This window comes from Pseudonaja textilis, chromosome 2 (assembly GCF_049901715.1).
Source record: "Pseudonaja textilis isolate UNSWEBS1 chromosome 2, rPseTex1.2, whole genome shotgun sequence".
Classification (NCBI taxonomy): Eukaryota; Metazoa; Chordata; class Lepidosauria; order Squamata; family Elapidae; genus Pseudonaja; species Pseudonaja textilis.
In genome coordinates this window covers 86,151,515-86,164,438 of record NC_141991.1, presented here as the reverse complement: position 1 = coordinate 86,164,438, position 12,924 = coordinate 86,151,515, and the positions used below count along the sequence as shown (strand labels likewise).

The window sequence follows — 12,924 nt, the reverse complement described above, 5'->3', positions numbered from 1 at the left end:
TAAAAGACTGACTTTGTACTTCCAGAATTACTATATGAAATTACGTTGTGTGAACATGTCTTTCAGGATGGGTGAAGTCCAGGTGAATTAATTGTTCATAAGCTTCAGATCTCATTGTAGTAATGTTGTTGATTTGGATCTGAAGTGGAATTATTGTTGGTGGTTTCTGAGATGCTCAAGTTTTGTCGGGGAATGTCTGCCCCAGCTTGCAAATCGGAGCAAACGTTTGCCTGATATATCTTAGTGATGAGGATAGAGATGTTACTACTAGCCAGGAAGCAAGTAAGAATCCCAGGAATAATGGCAACTTTTCACGAAGTTTTTTGTCTTCTGCATACAAAGGCCCGCTGGATATATAAAGGAAAGGAAATAGACTCAACGTTTTCTTTTTTGTCCTATACATATATAGGACACCCCATGACCTAATCTTAGTATTTCTTATGGGGTTGGGACAGCTGAAAATTCTTACACGTTCCATTAAACAGATCAGATTACGGCTGTGACAGGAGGCCAAGATTCTCAGTGCAAGGGCTCGGAGTCCTGATACGAGGCCAAATGTTCGGGGTCACATATTTGAAATCCTCCTGATGAAACTCAATATTGAGGTGGATCAAGTAGTGTTCACCACATGAGACTAATATCTTCCTGTACTGTCAGACTTTGTCTAATCAGCCAATCAGCTTTGAGCCAAGTTAAGAGGTTAACCACATCAGTTCTAAAAGAACAAGGGCCTGTAGAGCCAGGTTGGCCCAAAAACATTCCATAGGTGATACCTACCTTAATATTATGGGAAAGACATCTGGGGCAAATATTCCTTATGCTACCAGGCTTGAAATTTCGTATCTGGACAACTGAGAACTACATCGCCTATGGTTTGATCTAAGCTTAGTACACAAAATTGTCTGCTACAAGGTCCTACCTGTCAATGACTACTTCAGCTTCAACCGCAATAATACACGGGCAAACAATAGATACAAACTCAAAGTAAACTGCTCCAAACTTGACTGCAGGAAATACAACTTTAGCAACAGAGTGGTCAATGCCTGGAACTTACTACCTGACTCTGTTGTTACATCCTCAAACCCCCAAAACTTTAACCTTAAACTGTCTACCAGGGACCTCACTCCATTCCCAAGAGGTCTCTAAGGGGGCATGCATAAGTGCACCAGCGTGCCTACCGTCCCTGTCCTACTGTTCCCATTTATTCGTACTCATTTATTATGTATGTACTTATACCTGTTTACACATGTTTATATGTTATGTTCATGCTTGTTTTCTCATACATGCTTGACAAACAAAATAAATAAAAATAAATATGATTGTGCCCTTGCTACAGTTGTGTTGCTGCTTACAAAGTAACTTCCACTCCAAACATTTCCAGAAGCAGTTTTAAAGCCTCCTTTGTTGTGCTAGCTTTTAAAGCAGCCAGGTCAACTGTGTCAGGTTTAGATTCATTGTTATATCCATACAAGGGATACAGTATGTATCTTTTGTTGTGACCCACACGGGTCCCGTTACCCTGCAACTCAAAGTCCAAGCAAAGCCTTTTCTAGCATCTGAATTAATAGAAGGCCAATCAATTCCTTAGAAATGCATCATCACTATTATATTACGATATGAAATGGGCCATTAAATAAAGCAATATTTAAAGATGCTGAGCTTGTCAGCTGGAAAGCTGACAAGACCCAAACGCTGTGCAATGGGATGAGCTCTTAACTTGCCCCAACTCCTGTCAACCTATAGTTTGAAAACATGCAAATGTGAATAAATAGGTATCACTTTGTTGGGACAGTAACATGAACCTAGAAATGTCTTTGGACAAGGGGGAAACCTAAATGTTTAGATTTTTTTAAAAAAATGCAAAATGATAATTGATTCATAAACTTAATTATTACAGAGTTAAAGTTGTCTGAGAAACAGATTAAAATGGATGTTGTGTGCTGAAACTCACATTTTCCATAAGAACCTGGTGAAAAGGTAAGCTATCTTGATTGTTGGGGACTTCAAGGTCACACTGAGAAATAGCTTGCTATCACCATCCTCTTTAAAGAATGTGCTCCCTTATTAACCTTGATTAAATATTTTTCTAATTTCTGTCATGCAAATTTCTGGCTCTTGACATCTCTGTTTCTATCCAGTTTGGCAACTAATAGAAATAAGATGATCAGAATTTGAAAAACAGAAAAGAATTTTTATCTTCACATTGCCAAACCCTGACATTAAAGCCTCTTGAATGGGGGAAAAAAATCTTGTATTTCAAAATAGTAAACAGAAGTACTCTACTATAAAAGATTGCTCTTTTATCAAGAATGTAAAATAGCCAATTTCTCCACCCAGAAAAAAACAATCTTCATTTTCCAGTCACTACCAAGACCATATTCTCTTCTTTAAGTTTTAGGAGTAATGCTAATTTTTTTCCTTTATGTCTAATTCAATTTTCACTATCAAAAACATAAAAATAATCTTCCTTCTAACATAGGTAGAAGGGCAAAATGGTTAAGTCCAAAAACATCTCCATGGTTCAAAGGTTTTTTTTTACTGCATGATCAAATTTGATGTCACCATCAGAAGAATTCAGTTAACTGCAGCCCATTCTTAAGATGTTTATTTCAAAACCTTCACTAAAAATGTGCAAAATTACAACCTCACCTGTTCGGGAATTGTCTTCTTTTCAAATTAGGAGACCATAAAACTTAACCGAAGTTATTTGCTATGCTCTGATAAAATGTTCCCGTTTTTGATGAAAAGGAACCTTTTTAATAGTGGAAAAAGTATTTTGCCAACGAAATCAAGTGGAATATTTTAAATGGCCAAATAACCCTTTTATAAAAACACAGTCTTTAAAGCTTAAAGAATGCAACAATACTTGTCCATATCTTGTTATCTCCTTTGGAGGAGGATGAAAAGGAAGAGAAAGAAGATGGGTCGTAGTCCTAAGCAGTATCTACACTGTATGCATACAAGGTTAAAGTTTCCTCTTCACAAGTAATAAAGAAACCTTTTTTGCTGCCCTTTCCTTCTTGGAATGCATGGCTGATTGGCACACCTATAATAGATATGCTCTCCATGATCTGCATCTGGAATTAACTTTGTGTTGTTATCTGTGGTGCTTATTTCTTGTAAATTAGTTTTGCTACTTTGGATTAAAAACCTTTATTTGGCCTCAGGCTGGGGTACCTGAAAAAGGGAAAGTCAAGTGGATTTCACATTTTATCTGACAAAGCTCCAGCCCCAATTAAATATAAACAGAGAGAAATGAGATCTAATCGTTGAAGTTGACTTTGAGTGCAGCTTCAAAGGATTTGCAGAGTTAGACGCAGGACCCTTCCCCACTTGCACCTGACCACCGTACAATTTTTTTTTTTTTTGCCATGTCTATATGATGTAGCTTTTGTTTGTCCCCATCTCATGAGTGAAATAAACTGGAAGATACTGCTTTGGGCAAGTATAGCTTCAGGATGTGTAAAATCTTCTAGGTTTTATCACCATGGGAGAAAGTGATCACAGTGATTTGAAACAGGAGCAAAAGAAGCATGATGGGCACCAGCAATGGTGATAATTTTAGCTTTCATTGAGGACAGGCAGGGTGGAGAACAGCTGAACTCAGCATTGAGGAAATCTTAAGTCTGAAGTGTTATATTAAGAGGGAAGAACAGAAGAGAAAGTATGTATTTTCCCCCTTTAGTTCTTTCTCTATTCCAGATCTTTTTAGGCATATTCATTCTCCCTTTTCTCTGTTTTGTCAACAGAGGTACGCAGATGGATGTCACCCAAACAATCGGTACTCCTATAACAGCTGACTTAGCATATAGTTTGCTCAAACACATAGCTCTTTTGGGTTATTTTCAATCCCCTGGGAATTAGATGAAAGATCCCTTTTTAGTGTTCCCACCAGAATGTATTCCTCTACAACTAACCCAGTTCAGTGTTTCATGGGAAAAGAAGCATGAGATTCGAGCCTTCTGCCTGTATCAGGCTCTCCAAACTGGTATTTTATTTATTAATTATTAATTATATATTCTTTTATAGCCCTGGTCCTTTTTTCACTCCTCTCAGCTGATCGTGGGAGGCTTTTTTTTTTTAACTACCGGTTCGGCTGAACTGGTCAAAACCGGTAGCATACCATCACTGCCAAAGCTGCTTACCTTTTTGGCAAAATTCAGCCCTTGGAGCGAATGTCTTAATACTAGGTTGTTTCTCCATATCTAGCAAGTCTCCTGTGATTGCTTCAAAGGCTGGTTGCAGATGCTGAAATTTCCCACCTTAGCAGCCACTGAACCAAGAGTAGGCAAAGAGGAAGCAAGTTATATATCTCAAACCTCCTAATCCCCTGCTTCTTGGGCAGCTGTGTGGGACTGTCTCCTGCAATTCTCTGCTGTTCTTTTAATATATTTCCTGAGCAATATGACAAAATGCATGAACACCCTTATTTTGACCATAGTCTTGAAGGCCAACTGGAAAAGCAAAAGATCTATTTTATATCCACGTATTTTAAATGTAACTATACAGAAAGTGTTTCTACTTCTTGTGGGGCCCTAAAGGTGGCAGACAAAACTAGTATAGGCCATTTAAATCTGAAGAGGGAGGGAGTACTGGATTAAAATCCCATTCAGCTGTGAACATAATTCAAAATCCCATTCAGTTCTGAACATAATCTACTTCACAGGAATGTGAATGGGTATATGATGGATACTCTGTTCCTTTGAAGAAGTATAGGTTAAGCATGGATGTGAAAGGCATCTACTCGAGGGAGATCTACTTCAGTAATGACAGAAGTCCCATTTAGTTTGCTACAAAGATTTGATAGTGTAGCTTTGAATTTGCTTTGCGTAAGATTTAAGAGTCAGATTTAGAAATTTTGGCAATTCTCAGCAGTCAATCTAATTGCCAGACTCTACCAGTACAACTCATACCTTCCTGAGATAGGTGGGTGATGGAAATTTGAAGTCAGTGTCCTGTGAGCAGTGAGTTTCAACACTTGTGTGAATTATTTGAAAGCCAATAGTGGGAATAAATAAACAGTTCCTTCCTTTATTCTTTCTGTGCTTTGATTCATCACATCCTCTCATTTCCTCTTCCTGTTAAGATTTCCACTAAGGATTTCCTCAATGCTTTCTGCTGAGAAAAACTGAACATGCCAAGCCTGTGGCATTTTGGAAAAGACTGATAGTCTATCTGCCCATTACTTGATGAAAGACCCACAGCAAGCGGGAGAATGTGTGTGTGTGGATAATAGTTGATTTTTTGTGCATTTAACCTTTGTGGATGATGAACAGAGAACTCTCTCTCTCTCTCTCTCTCTCTCTCTCACACACACACACACACACACACACACACACACACACAGACTCATGGACTTTGCAGCTTCCATTTACAGTGGCTGCATTTGCCACTAAAGGATTGGAAAAGCTGGGAGAGTATTCCTAACAATTCTGTCATTTACAACAGCATAACCAGCTTAGTTTTTAGCAGAAAGTAATGAGGATATGGGAAGAGGGCAGTTCAATCCTCTACTTTTTCAGAATGGGTTTCTATTCTCTTTATTTTTATTTAATTTTATTCTATAGTATTCGGCTACTCATCTCAAATAACTCTGTGAGGCTAATAACATTTAAATCCAGTGAAAAGCACAAAATACACAATTAGCCAAGATAAAACGAACAACACAACCACTGTGATGATTCAGAGTGTATAAAAAATATAACAAAAACCAAAACGTAAATAAAGGTCCTTTAATGTCTTCAACTTGGCTTCATTGTTTAATTGTTCACAGTTGAAGATTAAACTATATTCAAAATAACATTCCAAATGAAAGAAACACAGTTCAAATTCAAAGAGCAGATAACAAAGCAAAAACCAAAAACAAACCGCACTGAAGAAAGTTCCACGACAGACCAGGATAAATAATTACAAATTTCAGGAAGATAACCAGTCTGTTGGAAGAATGCCAACCAAGATAAACCTCATCTAGGAATAAAACACTAATTTGTCTCCACCGTATGTTAGTACGCAGGTCCAAACTCTTATGCAGATCTCACACCTGCAACCCATGAAGAGGGTCATGGCCCTCTTCTCCTGAGTAGACCATGTTTTCCCTCATCCTCTCCTCCCTGCGTGCCCTAGGATGCCCTTCCCCAGCCTCTTCCACCACCTCTGGAGCCACACTTCCACTCCCTGTTGGCTGTTCCTCCCCTCCCTCACAGTCAGTCTACACCAGGGGCATGACAACCACTTTAGAGTATCCAACTGATACATCAATCTCCCTGCCCACAACACAGGCAGAGAAATGTGGAATTAGGGCACATTCCCCTTCATACAGTACATGTATTTTATACTTTTAGACCACCTGAGGAAATATGTTTCTTTCATATTAGGACTCCATAGATAAAGGAATGCATCAAATGAACTCAAAGTTTGAAAATTCTGGATAATTCAGAATAACTGAATTGAAGGGACCTTGGAGCTCAACCCCCTATTCAAGCAGATCCCATATCATTTCAGACAAATGGCTGCCCAGTCTCTTCTAAAAAAACTTCCATTGATGAAGCACCCACAGCTTCTGAAGGCAAGCTGCCCCACAGGTTGTTCTCATTCTTAGAAAGTTTCTTAGTTCTAGGTTGCTTCTCTCCTTGGTTAGTTTCTATACATTGTTTCTTGTCTTGCCTTCTGGTGCTTTGGAAAATAGGCTGACTACTCTATTTAACTGAATACCATACTCAATATGGGATAGCTGTCTATCTTCCCTCTAGATCAGGGGTGTCAAACTTGTGTTGTCATGGCGGTATCATGTTATGTATCAGGACTTTTTCCTCCTTTGCTAAACCGGGCATGAGCGTGGCAAGCACGAGTCGCATCCAGCCCGCAGGCCGCAAGTTTGAAAACCCTGCTCTAGATGTATATGACAACGATGAATCTGCATACAGACAGGAGGTTGTACAACTTGCCTTGTGGTGTAACCAGAACTAATCAGGAACTGAACACACTCAACCGTAGAAATGTGGTAGACTTTAGAAGAAACCCTCCTATACTACCACTTCTTACAATACTAGACAACACAGTATCAACAGTAGAGACCTTCAAATGTCTAGGTTCTACTATATCACATGACCTAAAATGGACACCTAACATCAAAAACATCATCAAAAAAGCACAACAAAGAATGTTCTTTCTGTGCCAACTCAGAAAGCTCAAACTGCCCAAGGAGATGCTGATACAGTTCTACAGAGCAATTATTGGGTCTATCATCTGTACCTCTATAACTGTCTGGTTTGGTTCTGCAACCTAACAGGACAGACACAGACTTCAGAGGATAATTAGGACTGCAGGAAAAACAATTACTACCAACCTTTCTTCCATCGATGACCTGTATACTGCATGAGTCAAAAAGAGGGCTGTGAAAATATTTACAGACCCCCCACATCCCGGACATAAACTGTTTCAACTCCTATCCTCAAAACGATGCTATAGAGCACTGCACACCAGAACTAGACACAAGAACAGTTTTTTTCCTGAAAGCCATCACTCTGCTAAACAAATAATTCCCTCAACACTGTTCAACTATTTACAAAGTGTACACTATTACTGTTAATCTTCTCACCACTCCTGATCACCCATTCCCTTCCACTTGACTGTTTCCTAGTATGATTTGTTGATTGTACCCTATGACTATTGTTAAGTGTTGTACGTTATGATACTTGATTCTTAATGAAAGTACCTTTTCTTTATGTATACTGAGAGTATTTACACCAAGACAAATTCCTTGTATGTCCAATCACACTTGGCCAATAAAGTATTCTATCCCATTCACATAGCTACATCTGATGGCTGCTATGGAGACATCAAGAAGCTTTCACATATAAATGTCCCAGTGTTACCAGTCAAAAGATATTATTGTCCCTCAGTTCTTTTCTGGTAAACAAACACACACACACACACAAAATAGGCAGGAAAAATGGTGAGCAAGACAGGGGAAAATAATTGTTGAAACCCCCATCCGGAAACATCCTAAATTCAGTAGTCCTTTGAAAAGCTTCTCGTGGTCAAATTGGGAGGTTTCAATGTGTCTTCTGAGGAATTTGGGGTTTCTAAATTTTTCTTTGTCAGTTATTACAGGTCCACTGTAAAGCAAACAAAAAACTCTCCACTATTATCATAAATCTTAAAACAGTGATAACTGTTACCATTTGTTTGTTGTTTGCCCACCACTGTCCCTAATATTACATTATACTAATATTAGAATATTATTACTTCAGCTTGATTTCATAGATATCATTTGAAGCAAAGGCATTTCTTTTCTGATTTTTTGAATATATAATACACTATAACTATATTACAATTTTAACATGAATCTTAATCCCACTCAGAACCTAATATCTATATGAGGGTGTTATACTGACATTTTACTTAATTGTACATTCATTTAACACTGTATATTCATTTCATTCTACACCTTGAATTCATCCTTTTTCCAAGTATCTGAACATGTGGTTTACTTTAGCTTACGTTCATCACTAATTTGAAATGTTTGAAACTATTATAAAATGTTTGAAACTACTATAAAATGTTTGAAAATATTTCCTTTGACTAACCTTCAAGACAATTCCCACATTCAATAATCAATATTCAATTATAGCAGACAATTTAAATTTTGAATTAACTGGAGACTCAGATATATATTGGGAAACTCAACTCAGCAAGAATGCCACAAAAATGTAGGTCAAATGCCTGGAGTCCAGCTGAATCATGTCTTGAAGAATTATATTTGTCAGGAGAACCAGCAGGAGAAATTTAATTAGCATACTCTCCTAGCTATCATTGCGACATTCTTGACCAAATCACAACCCGCTGTGGGCTGCTTGAATTGCACCTGGCAACTGAGCTGAGTCAGCACATGCTTGTAGTTGAACTGCTTCAAATAACAAAGGTGCAGATTTCTTTTTGCTAATGAGTTACTACCAGCAGGACTAAATGCAGCCTGTTGCATGAAAACCTGCTTCTTGTCTGTAAGGGACCAATCTTACTTTGAAACACTGAGAAGCAACTGGTCCAAGCTGCAGTCACCAAACCATTTCCCTGTCTCCATTTCTATATTCCGTGTAGGAGAGTTAAATAGGAGAGGGCTGGCACTTCCAACATTTTTGCATCAAGAGCTACATTTTGCAAGGCTGCCTCCATTTCCGCCAGAGATATATCCAGAGGGCATCGTTTTTACCACTGGGTTCAGACAGGGAACGAGAGACTTCAACTCAACCCTAGCAGGAGCAGGTGGGGCTGGAAGACTTTCCATCTTTAGTTGTGGATGGGCTTGCATTACTCCAGATAGAATGGTGTGTAATTTGGGGGTCATCCTGGACTTACAGCTCCTGCTCCAAGACCAGAAAGGGTAGTAGCTGTGGCTACAAGGGTCTTTGCAGAGTTGCATGTTGTGCACCAATTATGCCTGTTCCTGGACCATGATCATGGTCACTCATGCCTCGGTCACTTCTCAACTGGACTATTACAATGCGCTATACATGGGGCTGTCCTTGAAAAGTATTCCGAAGCTTCAGCTGGTACCAAATGCAGTGGGTGGGCAGTTACATGCACTCCTCATTTGGCACATTGACCTTTGTTCCACAAACTGCAGTGGTTGCCAGCTGAAGTATATTTCTGAGCTCAACTCAAGGTGCTGGTGGTTACCTGTCAAGCCCTTCATTCTTGGGTTATTTTGTGGGACAATCTCTCCCTGGTTTTCTTTTCTATTGTGACCCCCACTTCTGAAACACCATTCCTTCAGAGATTTAGACTTCTCTTATCCTTCTGGCTTCCTATTAGACTCTGAAGACCTGTTTTTTGTTACCAAACCTGGGCCTCTGGGTTTGAAGTTTAGCCTATTATTGGTTTGTAATGTTTTTTATCTTATTTTTAACTGTTGTTAATTGCCCAGAGTTGTTTTTCAGATAGACAATCACATAAATTGAATGAATAAATATAGAGCTATCATTTTAGAGTATCTACGAAAAGAAGACACTTTCTTCTTTATAAGGAACTCAATACAAAAAGAGAAAATCAAAGATAATAAAGAAAATCAGCCTGGGAATATCTTATCGGTGGTGCAGTTCAGTAGGATCAGCAAAAGTCACAACTTTTCCAAAGCCCTTTCAAGGTCAGTTTTGGAATTTGCTTCAATTAAAAATCTACTACCAGAGCATTTTTGGAAAGTGCTTCCCTGCTCAAGGGTTACAGCAGTGGGATCTTGCACTTCTATGGCCTAGGTTCTGCAATTGAGGGAAATTTTCCCCAGGAACTGGAATCACCCACAGGGGGGACGACTTACAAAGCGTATTGCATAATTAGAAAGAGAGTGAGAAAACAGGTGACCACAGATAGGATATCTTGCACCTACATTCTGGTGAAGGAAGTTGGCTTTGATCCTATTTTAGTCTGGAACTGGAACCATCCCCTTCTACTTTGTTAGCTTTGACACATGTGAAAATATTTCTTCCATGGTTTTTGCAACTTCTTGATGTCTGGAAGTTTCTTGCCAAAAAGACAAAACTGGAACTTCTCCTAATGTTAACACTTCAAAGGAAGTTATTAAATGTTTGTCAATTGCTTTCTCTTCTTTTGCTGAGGTCATGGCAGAAGAAAGGACATTTTTATTTAGAAGCAAATATATACATTTGCAGTGGCCAAAGTCCTTCTTCTACATCATTTCAATAATCCTTATTACCAAAGGTAAGTCTTTCTATAAAAGTCTTCCTCTATTCAAATTGCCAATTGTAGCAAAAAAAAATTCTTGCTTGGCTCACCTAGGAAGCTCATGGCAAGGGACTTGGCAAGAATTGATCAAAGGATATAGATGGGATTCCCCAGTCTTCCTCACATCGTTCCTTAGCTTATCCTTTGTTTATTTCAACAATGTGCTTAGGGTTTACACATGCATGAATGACAGCTCCCCATTACTAGGTTTTGAATAGTTGGGAGACAGAAATCATTTCCTATCAGTTTTAGCTGTGGTGGTGTAGTGGTTAAAATGAAGTGTTGCAGGCTAACTCTGCATTCCACTGCGAGGAGTTTGATCCTGACTGGTTCATCCTTCCGAGGTGGGTAAAATGAGGACCCAGATTGTTGGAGGGCAATATGCTGACTCTATAAACTGCTTAGAGAGGGCTGCAAAGCACTTTGAAGCAGTATATAAGTAAGTACTATTGCTATTACATTATAAATAAATTAGAGGAAATACTATTACAATACTAAGGGATGCATTAGAAAGCACATTGACTGTTCTAATGTTCTAGCTGTACAACTGATTTCTAATCATGGAATCACTGACTGAAACATATAATATGTTAACAAAATGTAAGTTGCTATATTCATATATCATCTATGCTCAAATTGCTACAGGTGATTTTGTAGATGACATTGTTTCTTTCATCCTTCTATATCTTGTCAACTCTAACAATTGCAACCAATTGTAGGTGGGACAAACATCACATCAATTAACAACCAGGATCCACAAACACTGGCTGGCAGTCAAACGTCATGATCCCAAATCCATGAATCTTGACCCACACTGACACCAAACTGCACCAGTTCGATTGGAGCAACACAAAAACCATCGTCCATGCTACCATACGCTTGAGAGGTCATCCAAGACAGGCATTCCACAAGCAATTCCATCAACAGACACACTGACCTACAACCAGCCTGTGAACCCCTCCGAATCTGAATCAATCGCACAGTCAACTAGAGATAGCACCGACCCTTAACCAACCCATGCAAGCCTCCCCAACTAGCACTTCACCTCCCAATGACCCTCATCTGATGTAACCTCCCCAACACAAGACCCTCACTTGACACTCCCACACCTGACCCGTCACAAGACCTCTCACCACACAAAACCCTTATAAACAGAATACCGACATCCCCTAAACTCTGCTGAAGATGTTATCTAGCCTAGTAATGAAATGTTCGGAAACCAATCCACAAGCTTAGAGAACAAACCTTCACCCACATCCTACACTCGAGCTAGATATTTGCCACTAAATCAAATGGGCAAAATACATATCAGTAACTAGGTTCCCACAAAACATTGAACTACAAATGGTCCAGCTGCAATTTAATTGACTCTAGCCCATACTTACATCCACAAGGATGATTTAGAATTATCTTATCAATATTCACATTAAAAAACTCCAAATCGATTTATAAAGGTTATTTCTCACATTCTAGGTTTACATGGGCCCACCTCACATCGGATACTTAAATTTACTTATTTTCATTTTAGTCAACTCATTCTTCTTCTAAACATGCATAATTGACACAAGGTCTTATAGTTGGACTGCTTTTCTGTCTTTATACTGATCAGATTTGTAGAGCTCATTCATTTTGGTCAGTGTGCTGTATGACATAGGTGAATGTCAACATCATATATCCAAATTGCAAAAAAAAGAATAAAAAAAATTGAATAATTGCTGGATTTTTCTTTGTCATTTAAATTAAAAGGGATTCGAATAGCCTAGTGTATAAAACATTTTTCACCCAATGTGATGGTTAGGGCTTGAAAATGAATACAAGCAGAGTTCATTTGTGTATGTAAAGTACTTTGAACAGATTATATATTAACCTCAGTCACTCTAGCCACTTTTAAATATAGTACATTAAAAAGTCAAAAGACCCAAGAACTTTCTGAAGGGAATGGAGGTGTGGGGAAGAGATACAATTACAGTAAAACTACATTTTCCATTTGGCTGAAAACTTTCTAGCAAAATCTGCAGCTATAATATCAGAGATGCCTTGCTGTTTCCTATTTTTATATATATTACATCCTCAAAGGCACTGTGCTCCTTTTGAAAAATACAATCTTCAGTTTGTACCCAAGGTTTATTAATTTATAAATTAAAAATGAAATCACAGCTGGTTTCTCATGACTAAGCAGGCTAG

At 38.5% G+C, this 12,924-nt stretch overlaps 1 long non-coding RNA gene across 1 annotated transcript in view; it reads left to right on the top strand.

Moving 5' to 3' along the window:
• LOC148126952 (uncharacterized) overlaps window positions 1-9,593 on the top strand; it is a 138,805-nt gene extending 129,212 nt beyond the window's left edge. The window contains exons 3-4 of the long non-coding RNA XR_015741757.1: window positions 1,898-1,977; window positions 9,100-9,593. This is a non-coding gene — a long non-coding RNA (uncharacterized LOC148126952). The remainder of the gene's footprint in view (window positions 1-1,897; window positions 1,978-9,099) is intronic.
• The last annotated feature ends 3,331 nt before the right edge of the window (window positions 9,594-12,924 follow it).